Raw genomic sequence first — 13,538 nt, 5'->3', positions numbered from 1 at the left:
GTCCTAAGGGGTTGGGACTGGCTGGCCAGGCTTCTTGCTTGGGAAAGGACCTAGCCTCTCTTGGAGTCAGCTGGGAGCCAGGGAAGTCCTTCCCAAGGGCTGTGCCTGCTTCCTTCTTCTGCTGCCTGTCCTGGCCCTAGACATGGAGGGGAGGCCCCAGGGGCCGTGGGTGCTGGCCTGGGTCAGGAAACTCATAGTGAAACCAGAACGATCTCGTAGTGAAATTCATTCCGCACAGCACACCTGCCTCGGGGCAGGGCTGGGGAAGGACTGGAGGCGATAGAACCTCTGCAGTGGCGGTGGTGTGGGAAGGGCCCAGGGCCTTATCTGATGGGCCCTGGCCTTTCTCACAGCAGAGTGGAGCTGCCCTGACAGGCCAACCACAGCCTGGTGGGCAGGGGCTCTGTGGGCCCCGTGGGCCCAGCCTACCCACCTGCCTAATACGCAGGGAGGCAGTGAGCCTGAGAAAGGTGCGGGCGGAGGAGTGGGTGCCACTGGAGGGGAGCGGGCATCGTGGCCCTGGGCGCTTAAGCGGGTCCTTCAGAGACCTGGTGCCTCAAAACACAGAGATAGGTCAAAATCAGTTACTACTAAATATTGGGGCAATCTAGGCATGTACTTGTAACAAACAAACTAACGCTTTTAACGTGAAAACAAGACTTTGCACATCACCAGATACTTCTGAATGTGAGACTCACCAGCCCCTGGGACACTGCAGGAATTTATTATTTAATGGGCAGGGACTGTCCTCAGTCTTGCAGGCAGCTTAGGGGACATGGTGGAATGTCACTGGGGGACCTCAGAGAGTCTAAACATGGGACCCTGGACAGGACAGCTCTCTGGGTGCTCCCCACCTGTATCCCCCTCCTAGGAGGCTCTGCCTGTGCAGGAGGGTAGGGGTCTGTCTCCCCTGGGTTGTGAGGGGTGATCCACTCTGGAAACGCAGGTCCATCTGCTTTTCCAGGACCCTGTGCAGATGGGCCTGTTGGACCCTGGGTGCCCACAGAGAAGGATCTGGAGAGCAGCTGTCTCAATGTCAGAGGGATCTCCCCACCCCTGGCCCCTGGGTCGCCCTCCTGGGATCACCCCTTTGGGCACAAAGCACCATCCACTGTGGGTGGGCTGGACTGAGATCTGCATTAGGGGAGGGCCTGAATCTGACCCCGCCCACTCTGTTCCTGACATGAGTCACCAGTGGGGCTGGGGCCTCAGGCCCACTCAGCACCATCCCGGAGGACCTCAGGACCAGCATCTGTTGGAACTCTTTCCCAAGAGGAGAATGGCACGTTCCCTCGGGCCCACCTCACAGGGAGGAAGATGTGTGAAGTGAGGATTCCCAGGGCCGCAGCCGACTCTAGGCTGCCCATGGGGTCTCGGTCAGCCTGGCTTAGGGTGAGTCGTGCCAGGAGGGGAGGGGGCCAGGCCACGGGATAGGTTCAGGGCGTTGTCTGGTGGTGGGGAGATGGGAGTGGGCCCGGCACTGTGTTGTCTCCCCATTTTTAAGGTGGAAGAGCTGTGGCATGGAGTGGAAATAGTCACCTAGCTGATAAGTGGGGAGCTGGGATAGTCAGATGTGGAAACTGTGACCCCCAGGAGGCATGGGCCTCCTGGTCCTGAGCTGCTCCCTGGGGTCCGTCCTGGCATTCAGCCCAGCCTGTTGATTGACTGGCCTTTCTATAAAGAATGTTATCATGTCTTCTTGCCACCCCAGAGTAAAATTCATAGGTAATGTAACCTACAGTCAAGTTTGATAAAAATCAACACAATGCCCTAACTTTAAAACTAGAGAGAAATAAAACGGGATGTAAATTGTAACTTCACAACATGTGGTTGATTTGAAAAATGCTTGCTTATGACCTTCAGAGGACTCAGTTACTGGTTTTGGAGGCTGTGGCAGCTGTAGACCAGACTGAGCTCGGAGCATCCTTCCAGGCTCAGATGGCTGCAGGAGCCACAGCTTAGGGATGGCACATTTCCAAATTGGCAAAACAACTCTGTTTTTTTTTATTTTATATTAAAAAAATTTTTTTTTGGAGTATAGTTGGTTTACAGTATTGTGTTAGTTTGAGGTATGCAGCAAAGCAAATCAGCCACACGCACCCATGTATCCACTCTGGTTTAGATTCTTTGCTGCTCTATACAGAACACTGAGTAGAGTGCCCTGTGCTGCACAGCAGCTCCCCATCAGTTTCATTTAAATGTTTTTAAGGTTTATTTTTCAATTATCCCATGGAATGTAGGATCTTAGTTCCCTGACCAGGGATCAAACCCGTGCCCTCTGCATTGGAAGTCAGAGTCTTAACCACTGGACCACCAGGGCAAAGAACTCTTGATAAACATCCAAACGAAACAAGGAAACATTTTCCCAGGATTGTCATGCTTGTTGCATCCTAGGAAATTCTATATTTGGAAACCGTGTAAAACGAAACCAGGTTCCAGACTTCTCATCGTTACCAGGAGAGTCTTCACCTTCGTCAGGAATTCCTCAGCCTGGTGCTACTGATGTGCTATGGTGCACTGTGTGTGGGATGTTAGCAGCATCCCTGGCCTCCCTCCACTAGAGGTCAGAAGCACTCCCACCCCAGGTGATGATCAGAAGCGTGACCAGACATTGCCAAAGGTTCCCTGAGGGGCAGAACCACCCCTACCAGAGTGTCCCGTGCGATATTCAGACGCTGTGTGGGCACAGGACGACTCGCCGCTGGGCAGGATGGCCCCTACACCCAGCCCCCACCCCCACCCCCCACCCCGACAATGCCTGTAGCACTCTATTACATGACACCCAGGGTCTCCCTCCGTTTCTCAAACACCCCATGGGACAAGCACAAGAACTACAAGGGCCTCTCACCCAGCTGGTTCTGTGATCTGGAAGGGCAGCCAGGCCCCTTCCAAGAGAGGCCCCTTCCACTTTCCTGCAAACACTGTAAGACCTATGTCCGGATTTCTCCCTCGGGCCCAGTCACCACTGCCTCCCTGGCCCCTGCAGGGGCAGCTGACCCATCCCACCCCATGGCCCCCAGGACCCCTGTTGCCCCAGCCTCTCCCACCTGCCCCTCCTATCTCTCCCTCCCAGCAGCTCGGAGTCTCGTTCTTCTCAGGGCCCTTTCCTCTGCATTAGCCTGGAATTCGATCCGCTTCCCTGGTCTGGAGGAGCTTTCTCAGCCTAGGGGTCTTCTCCAGGGAGCCCTCCACCAGAGCTTCTCCCTAGCATCACCTGGGCCAATATTTCCTTCCACAGGTCCCAGCCCCCAGGGCCAGCATTGTCAGAGTGTGACTCCCAAGAAGGTGGCGTGGCAGAGACCGTGACTCAGTTCAAGCCTCAGTTCATCTGCTGAGGCCTCCGGTGCCACCCCCAGAGCCTGGAGGAGGTGCCTGTTGAGGGGCAGCTCTGGGAGGGCAGTGGGTTACAGCCTGTGGGGTGGGGGAAGGACCTGGAGTCTCCCTGCCCAGAGTTCTGCCCCTTCTTTCACAGGACCCTGGAATCTCTCCATCCACAAGTGTCTACTGGGGAAGGTCTGCTCCGGCCCAAAGTGGGGCTAGGGCTGAGGATGAGCACTGGGGAGGCAGAGGAAAGGGCCCCGCCTCCAGTTCAGTTTCTGTCATCTAACCCTTGAGGAACCAGACCTTCCAGCCCTTAAGGTGTACCCAGGGCATGGGGCACCTCCTGGGGTGGCCTTCAACTCACTCCTTATCTCCCCCCAAGCCTGCTTGTCCCTGAGCAAGGTTCGTACCTGGCAAGTGGGCCAGGACTGTGGGCAGGGCAGAGAAGGGCTGTGGGCACCCCTACCTTGGCAGAGACTGCATCCCATCCCTGGGGTGCTCTGGCTTCCAGGACACCTCCTCTGTGTGATTCGGGTGGAGGGGGCTCAGGGAGGGTGTGCTGGTGGATGAAGCCATCTCCAAGCTGGCTGAGCTGGGTGCACAGCGCTGAGGGATGCCAGATCCTGGGAGGATATGGGAGGTGAAAGTGTTGCTGGCTCAGTCGTGCCTGACTCTTTGCGACCCTATGGACTGTGGTCCACCCGGCTCTTCTGTCCATGGAATTCTCCAGGCCAGAATACCGGAGTGGGTAGCCATTCCCTTCTCCAGGGGATCTTCCTGACCCAGGGAACACACCCAGATCTCCCGTGCTGCAGGCAGATTCTTTGCCGTCTGAGCCATCAGCAAAGCCCTATAGGAGGTGAAGGGCCTGATACTCTGCAGTCTGGGAAGGGAGGCACCAGCAACTCCTGTCTCTGTCAGCTCCCATTGGGTCTCGTGCTCCCAACTGGGGAAAAAAAAATGGGGAAAGTGCCCTTTGCCCTCCTTTCCTGGCGGCTGTTGCAGGAGAGGGCCAGCAGTATACCTGAAGTGGGTCCCTCCAGCCCACCGAGTCTGGGGTTCCGGGGCCCGGTCCGGCCCCGCCCTGTACCACTGGCCTTGCATGCCCCATGCCTCAGTTGGTAGGGCTCAGACACCCCGCCCCCCAGGCCTTTCTCCCAGTTCCTCAGGCTCCTCTCAGTGACGAAGGCAGCCTGGCCCCGGCTCAGCTGAGGTTGTTCTTGGCCAGTGTGGACGTACCCACTCCGGGGCCTGGCCTGGCTCCCAGGTCCCTTCCCCTGCCTGGTGTCCTCAAGGGTCACCACCCTCATTCATGCAGGCCTTGCTCATGGGCTGGTTCTTCCTGGGCTTCTGGTCAGGATGGTGACCTCCTGGGTTCTTGCTGCTTCTCGACCTTGGTCTGGGGCCCCCGGGCTGGTTTGTTTCTATCAGGGGGAGGGGATGGGCAGGGAGCCCAGCGTGTCACTGCAGCCTCCCCCTTGAGGCCTCCCTCCCCAGGGGCGACTAGCTGAACATGGTGCACCCAGGTCGGGGTGGGGAGGCTGGAGGGTAGGAGCTGGCCCTGGTGAAGACCCTCTGCCTAGAGGGCCCAGGGACACCCTAGGGGCCCCAGGTGGCTCTGTGACTGTGTGTGGGTGGGAAGAGCCTTGAGAGAGGGTGGTGTGAGAGTAAGCGTGTGGGTGTGTGCCCAGAGACAGGGATCGTGAGAACGTGAGTGGGTGAGACCGAGGGCTGGGGTGCCCCTGTTGCCTGCGACCTCCCCCAGGAGAGAGTTCAGGGAATGGGGGAACAGTGCATCAGGAATGCTGGCCACTAGGTGTCATCAGGAGCCCATGGGACAGAAGAAGTCCCCTTATCCGCGCCCCCCAGGCTTGGCCCACTTTCCTTGATCAAGGGGTGCTTTCTGGTCTGTCAAGACATCTGAGCACCCACTAGCTGTGTTTAGCCCATGGGGGTGACTTCGCCTTGTCCAAGAGGAGACATTCTCCGTGGAATTCAGCCCATCCCCACCTCCTGCCCATATAGATCCAGGCTGAGGACAGAGCTAGTGAGTGGTGGGGCGGCAGCGCTAACTCCTGGCCACCTGGCCCCTCCCTGGCCCAGATGCCTTGCTGCGGGGGAGGGAGCGCCTTCCTGCTGGCACTTCCAGGTGAGCACTTTGCCAGCAGGCAGGCCTACCTGCCAGGTGAAGGAGGAGGGTAGAGTCCCACTTGCACCTGCCCGCCCCTGTCCAGCTCAGCAGTTAGAGTCCCACAGCCCTACTCTGCTGCCCGTGGGCCTAGTTCCCAGCCTCTAGACATGCCCTCACTTGTGCACTGCTCAGCAAGAGTGAGCGGGACCCACTGTGTGCCCAGTGCTGGGGATTCGGTCATAGATGGCGACTGGACTCTACCCCATGGAGCCTGCAGCTACAGGATACTAAAGTCAGCAGTAAATGAACCAGAGGTGGGGACCCTGTCACAGGGGAAATCATTCATGGAGGAACTGGGAGGGTCATGGGCAAGGAGGGTCCAGGGAGCACTTCTGTGAACAGGTAATAAAGAAGATCAGTCGTGTGAACACTAGAGGGAAGAGCATTCAGGGTACCTGGAACAGTATGTGCAAAGGTCCTGAGGCAGGAACAAGCTGAACCTGTTACTAGTGAAACACCTAGGCCTGTGTGGATGGGTGAAGTGATAAAGGGTGGAGGGTGGGAGAAAACAGACTACATAGGGCCTCAGGCTACACTGCCTTCTCCCCAAGGACATGCAATATGGAGAGGCCCTCAGGGGCCAGGCAGTGGAGCCTTCATGCTGGGATGTGGCTGAAGGGCTTGTTCTATCTGGGGCTGGTAATGGCTGGTGAGAAGTGGAGGCCACAGCTTGTGGTGGATCCATCAGGACCCAGTCCTCATATCTTTGTAGGCTGAGAAGCAGTTAAAACCCTCGAGGGCCTTTCCCTGCTGGTTGAGGGCTCACCAGGGCAGGACAGGGCTGGTCTGTCTCCAGGCTCCTGGATAGTGTCTTCTTGGCTGGGAGCAAAGTCAGAGGGAGTGGGGCAGAGGGAAGGGCAACAAAGTTCCTGTCTGGAGTCTCTCCACTGCTTAATGAATGAATAGGGATGAGTGGGTCAAGGCTGTCCCCCATCCATCCCAACCTGATCTGGCAATGGGAGGGCCAACCCTGGGCCTTAGCGCCCATCCCCCTGGAACAAAGTCAAAGACCTGAACAAGGTGTGTCTGCCCCAGTTGTCCCCAGACCTTGTCAAGCTCTGATTGGTCTGTTGTGACCACACCCCCTAGGAAATTACAGGGAAGTGGTCCCCATGGGGAGCTTCTGGGGCCAGTCTAAGCTAGAAGTGGTGGGCCAGGCTGGGGCCACCGCACCTCTGGCCCTGCTTTACCTCCCTGTGAACCATGTTTTATATCTAGCAAATCACATTTTATGGCTTCAGGCAAACACAGCAAGGTGTGGAATGCAGGCGACGTGGTGTGCCCCATGTGTTACGTGCAGGAGCTGGGGACATGCGGGAGGATGCCAGAAGCCATGTGGCAGGGGGAGACCGGCAGTAACCGGCAGTTCTGCCCCTCTGGAGTGGTGGGGGGAGCCAGAGGGCTGTTGGGTGGAGATGCCCTCTTATCAGGGTCTTCCTGTGTCAAGGCCAGAGTGGTGAGGCAGCCCCTCCCTCAGAGCCCCTCACATACATACCCTTTTGTTGGAGGGCATGAACTCGGCCCTTGCCAAAGGGTTGGGCCCCAGGGGACCCCCAAAGCTGCCCACCTCTGAAGTCAACTCCCCTCTCTTTATTGCTTCTTCTGCTTTCCAAGAGGTATTTAAGTCAGAACCCAACCTAAAGTGACATTGAAAATCGGGCAGGAGATGATGGGGTTAAAGCCCAATGAATTGTTCTAAACACAGATCTGACTGAGACGCACTCATAAATAGACTCCCAGAACTGAAAGGTCAAAATTAGCCTGGAGATTTAAAGTATTTTGGGAGAAATAGCTTCAAAAGCTCAACACTTAAAAGCAATGCTCTTTTGAGAAGGAAGGTGAGAAGCTGGGAGCATTGACTTTTGGGAGCCCCTGGAGAGACCTGAGGAACCCCAGGCTTCCTTAGAGCACAGTTTGAAAACCACATGTCAACCCACTGCTCCTTGCGGACCGGAATCTGTTGCAGCGAAGGGGGTCCTTTGCCTGACGACAGTCTGCAATACCTGACGTTCCCAGCAGGGGCCACTGTGAGGGGGCCGCATTTGCATCAGGGAGCTCCAGACCCCAGGGGGCCACGTGTCTCTTCCTGCCTCAGTGCCAGTGACCTCGAACCTAGGCACGCTCTGAGTCAGGGGCCACCGCATGCCTTCCCAGTGGACAGAGCTGCCCTCTGGCCATGCTGCCAGCTTGGCCAGGGCTGATCAGAAGCCCTCAGCTCTGGGCCAGCTGCCAGGGCCAGGGCCACAGGGACTGGTAAGGGTTTCTGGCTAAACCCTGATCAAGCCATTCCAAGGGACAGCTGGAGTGTCTCTCCAGGCAGTGCCTGGAAGGGGGCCAGCCCAGCCTCGGGCCTGGGCCAAACACATGTGAGTACATGCACACACATACACACACAATGCACTCACGTGCACATGATCACACAGTTCACACATGCACACAACTGCATGTTCACACACGCACCCCATGCACACAAACACACACAGGAAAAACACGTGCACACGTAGCACCAAGCCCATGGATGCACACACGTGCAGATACACACACACAGGCACGCACACTCCCCTCCTCTCTCTCCCCAGGCACCCTTAAGGATAGATGCAGAGACGCCTTTGGGGGGATTTCCTGGTGGTCCGGTGGTTAAGACTCCACGCTCCCACTGCAGGAGGCATGGATTTGATTCCTGGTTGGGGAACTAAGATCCCATATGCCACATGGTGCGGCCAAAATAAATAAATAGCTAAGTAAGGAAGTAAATAAATAAAATCCCCTCCATACAAAGATAGGTACATATTCATGTAATCCAAAAGAAGAGGAAACACCTTTGGGTCCAGTCTGTTTGGGGTGAGTTCATTTGGGCAAGATCCCCCTTCACCCTCTCGGTCATGGGGGCTCTCCCCTTCTGGGCCAAGGCTGGGTGGGTGGGTGTGTGCCAGATGAGTAAGGGGCAGTCAGAGTGTCTGGCCACCTCTGGGTGGTCTCTGGGCACAAGTTGGGAATGGGAGTGAGGGGGATTCACTACATCGTTCTGGGGTGGGACGGAGCTGGAATGATGCCTGCATCCCCTAGAAGCTGACTCGAGTGAGCAGGTAAGACTGGGGGAAACCTTTGCGGGTCACTGTAGCTGTGCACCCTCCCCCAGGAAGCCAGTCCAGCCCTCGGCCTGCTGTTCTCTTGAAGATGATGTCGGGTTTTTTGACTCCTCGGTTCCCAGCTCCCCCAGGCCTGTCGTCTCATACCTGTGAGAGCTCTGGGTGTTCACATAGCCGCCAGGTCCCTGCTGTCCTCCTGGCCACACAGGCCCAGGCATGCTGGGCCATCAGCTCAGGCATGATAACCGAAATCCCTTGTGATATGAGCACTGGTCCCCTGCCTGTTGAGGGACTTGGCGCCATGAGAGGGGCTATGTAGCCCCCTGCCCCTCGTCCCCAGCAGCCTGTTCTGGGGTGGGCTCTGCTGCATCCAGCTTGCTGACCACCAGCCCATGCCCACAGCTCTTGGCAGGGGACAGAGTTCTGTCACCTCCCCCACCAGATCAATACCTCCAAGGCTGTTGTCAGCAAATCTTTGACCTCAGACCCAGCGATGCACTGTGACCCCTGAACCTCTCAGCCTTTCTACCAATCATTGCCCTGGTCTCTGGGGTGGATGAGGGGGTGACCCCTGGCTCCAACCCTGGCTGTGAGGGGCAGGAGTTGGAGGCCCTGGGTCTCCAAGGCTCAGCCTCTTCCTTTCACTCCACACTCAAGGCTGTGGTCAGCGGCGGGCCCAGGGCAGGCGGGTGGCCGGCTCTGGGAGGGGGCCCTGCTGGGCAGGGGAAGACGGCTGGGCCCTGGAGCAATAGGCAAGCAGCCAAGGGCTGTGGATGAAGGAGTCAGAGGCTCCTTTCTGGGGCCCAGGGGCCTTGGAGGTCCAGCCATCAGAGAAGGGATTCTGGGCGTCCTGTCTCCTATCTGAGGCATCTCCCTACCCTGCCCCCTGCAAGTTGCTGTGCATCAGGTGGAGGACCTGAGTCTCAAGACCCCCACCTTTTAACCGTCTGATGCTCAGCATGGTCCTGGCTGAGAAGGGGTCTGGAACAGGAAGGGCAGCAATGGCTGGCTTGTAGCCCACGTTGGCCCCATGGCTGGGGGACCTGCCCATAAACCTCTAGGGAATGGAGGGACCCTAGCCTCCCTATCCAGCATGTCCCCTCCCTGCAGCCATCTCCCTGACCTATCTGTGTCCCAGATCTGTGTCTCAGTCCTGAGCTAAGAATGAGGTAGAGGCTGAGCAGAGGCTCCTCCCAAGCTACCTGGGCCCAGTCCCCTTCAACTCAACCGGGAGGGACACTGCCCTGGCCACCCTGTTCCCCTCACCCAGCCTGTACCAGCCTGGGGGTGTTTAGCCCACTGTCCCATTGAAATCCCCCTATGGATGCTGAGAGCCCTATCCCCTGGGGAGTCCTGGGCTCCCAGGCAGACACTGCTGTCCCCAGGCTCTGCCCCCAGAGGGTCTGGCCAGGACAACAGAACCTGGCGGTCACTCACCATGTGACTCTTACCCGGTTGCCTTTCTTGGCGCCTGGAGTATCTCCACAATGGCTCCTGCTTCTTGAAGGGGACCCACCTCCAACATGGCTGCTCTGAGGGCCTTGGAGCCCAGCAGCCATCTGTCCTGGGTCCATCTGGGTTTGCAGTAGTGGGAGGGGTTAAGGATGGCCCAGGAACTCCAGCAATGAGACTCCCCCCAGGGGGGCAGGAAGAACAGGAGCTGAGGGTGAGGAGGAAAGAATTTGAGGGATAGGAGTGGAGAGGGAGGATGAGCGGGGGCTGCCCTCTAAGCTGGGGGACGCAGGTGAGAAGCCTGTGCAGTTGGGGAGCCAGAGAGGCAGGGAGAAGGGGCACCTGGCAGTGGGCTCCAGTGGGCCTGGCTCCAGGTTGCCTCCCTGGGGCATTGTCACGTGCCAGGAGGGATGGGCCAGGCTTGAGATGGAAGACTGGCTGTGCTGGCCCAGGCTGGTGCCTGCGTGGGCAGTAAACCCTGAGGGTGGTGGGTGGGGTGGGGGGATCCAGGAGGCCCACTGCCCACACTGGCATGGGCCGTGCCCGGGGTCACCGTTCGGCCCGCACTGCCTTCTCTGCTTGGGCCCCGACCCGTCCGGTGGGAACAGCCTGCCCCAACCCGGCCACAGGGTCCTGGACCGGAGGGACGAGCGAGGACAAGAGCGGCAGCGCCACACGCTCTGCGTGACCCCTGCGCGCCTTTCACTGAGCTCCAGGGCCTGCTCACCCTGCCTGGGTGCTGCGGCTGGGCCTCGGAGAGAAAAGCGCTCACGCGGCGCCCCGGGGGACGGAGCTGGACTCGAACCCCAGGCAGGGAGTGGGGAATCCTGCGGTGAGAGCCACCGCTCTCTGGCTGGCACATGGGCCATGCGGGCCTGGGCAGAGAGCGGCCCCCGGGCCCCCGGGGCTCGGGCGGCATCTGCAGGGGGTGGATGCAGAGAGCGCGGGCACCGCGGCCTCTGGGGCCCGCCCTGCGCTGCACCCCGTGCGGGCCTTCGTGACCGCCCCCGGGGCCCCGGGCTCCCCGTGCAATCGCAGACTCTGCTCCAGACACCGCACCACCCCATCCGCTGTCAGGCCCTCAGACGGGGCACACTCCACAGAGACACACAGCACACACAGACCCACACCACACACGGACACACATCACACACACAGACACACACACCACACACAGACCACACCACACACAGACACACACACCACACACAGACACACACCACACACGGACACACACCACACACGGATACACATCACACACAGACACACACCACACATGGACACACACCACACAGACACACACACCACACACAGACACACACACCACACACAGATCCCCACACCACACACAGATCCTCACACCACACATAGACACACATACCATACACAAATCCCCACACCACACACAGACCCCACATCACACACAGACACACAGCACACACAGACCCACACCACACACGGACAAACACCACACACAGTCACACACCACACAACACACAGACACACACCACACACAGACCACATCACACACAGTCACACACACCACACACAGACCACATCACACACAGTCACACACCACACACAGACCACATCACACACAGTCACACACCACACACAGACACACACCACACACAGATCCCCATCACACACAGATCCCCATCACACACAGATCCCCACACCACACACAGACACACACCACACACAGTCACACACCACACACAGGCACACACCACACACAGATACACACCACACACAGACCACATCACACACAGTCACACACCACACACAGACACACATCACACACAGTCACACACCACACACAGACACACATCACACACACACACACACCACACACAGATATACACCACACACAGACACACACCACACACGGACACACATCACACACAGACACACACCACACACGGACACACACCACACACGGACACACGCCACACACAGACACACACCACACCCAGACCACACACACCACACACACCATCACACCCAGACCCCCACACCACACACAGATCCCCACACCGCACACAGACACACACCACAGACACACCACACACCACAGATATACCACACATAGACACACCACACCACACACAGACACACCACACACCACACACAGACCCACACCACACAGACACACACACCATCACACACAGACCCCACACCACACACAGATCCCCACACCACACACAGACACACACCGCAGACACACCACACACCACAGACACACCACACATAGACACACCACACACAGACCCACACCACACAGACACACGCACCACACACAGATACACACCACACACAGACACCACACCATCACACACAGACCCCCACACCACACACAGATCCTCACACTACACACAGACACATACCACACACAGACCCACACCACACACAGACCCACACCACACACAGACACCACACCACACACAGACACATGACACCACACACACACCACACACAGATCCACACCACACACAGACACACACACCACACACAGACCACACCACACATACCATCGCACTGCAGATCCCCACACCACACATAGACCTCACATCACACACAGACACACATCACACACAGACCCCACACATCACACACAGACCCCACACATCACACACAGACACACACATCACACACAGACACATACCATATAGACCTCTATCCCACACACTAACGCAGATACCACACAATGCCCATATCACACATAGCATACTGATGCAGATCACAGACACAGGCACCACACACAGAGCCATCCATCCACACTGACACACAGGCCACAGCGATATGGCCCACGGACACACACACTACTCAGCGACACAGCCCACAGACACACATAGACCATGCTTCGACCCTACCCTTACTTGCCACATGTCCTGCCCCACCAGGCACACCGACTCACAGAGTCAGCCATGTCAGCCTGAGGGCCACACAGCCCTCCCCCACCCCAGAGGTTCCTCAGCCTCCACTTGGCAGAAGCCAGAGCTCCGGAGAGGGCAGGGTGTTCTCGGCGAAATGCCTGAGGGGAGAAATTCAGAGGGGAGCCAGGGCTTCCAGGGACATCCTGCAGGGCGGGGACCTGTGGGTGGGGGGAGTTGTGCCTTCAGGGGTGGCTGGCTGGATGCTGAGGCCTGAGGCTGACGGATGTCCCTCCTCCTCTTCCGTGCTTCCTGCACTCTCAGGGCAGGGTCTGTCCCCTCCTTGGGACTGCTTCTGCCACCCCGGGGTGTATATGGGCACAAAAGAGGCCCTGGCCTCTGACTCCACCCGTACCCCTTCACAGTTGACTCAGGGTCAGCTGGGCCCCCACCCTGCTGCCCTCCTGGCTTAGAACTCTGCAGAAGTTCAAAAGGATGGGTGCCCATGTCTTGTGCCCTGAACGAGTGGCGTGACTTCTAGTATCACTCCTGGACTGGGCCACGACCCCCTACCCGCTCCAGGGCGTGAGAACTTTCCCAGACCCTGAAGCC

Source organism: Moschus berezovskii, chromosome 22, assembly GCF_049115385.1.
Source record: "Moschus berezovskii isolate FMDL1 chromosome 22, NW_MosBer_1.0, whole genome shotgun sequence".
Classification (NCBI taxonomy): Eukaryota; Metazoa; Chordata; class Mammalia; order Artiodactyla; family Moschidae; genus Moschus; species Moschus berezovskii.
The sequence above is the reverse complement of the archived record's forward strand: the minus strand, read 5'-3'. Positions refer to the sequence as shown.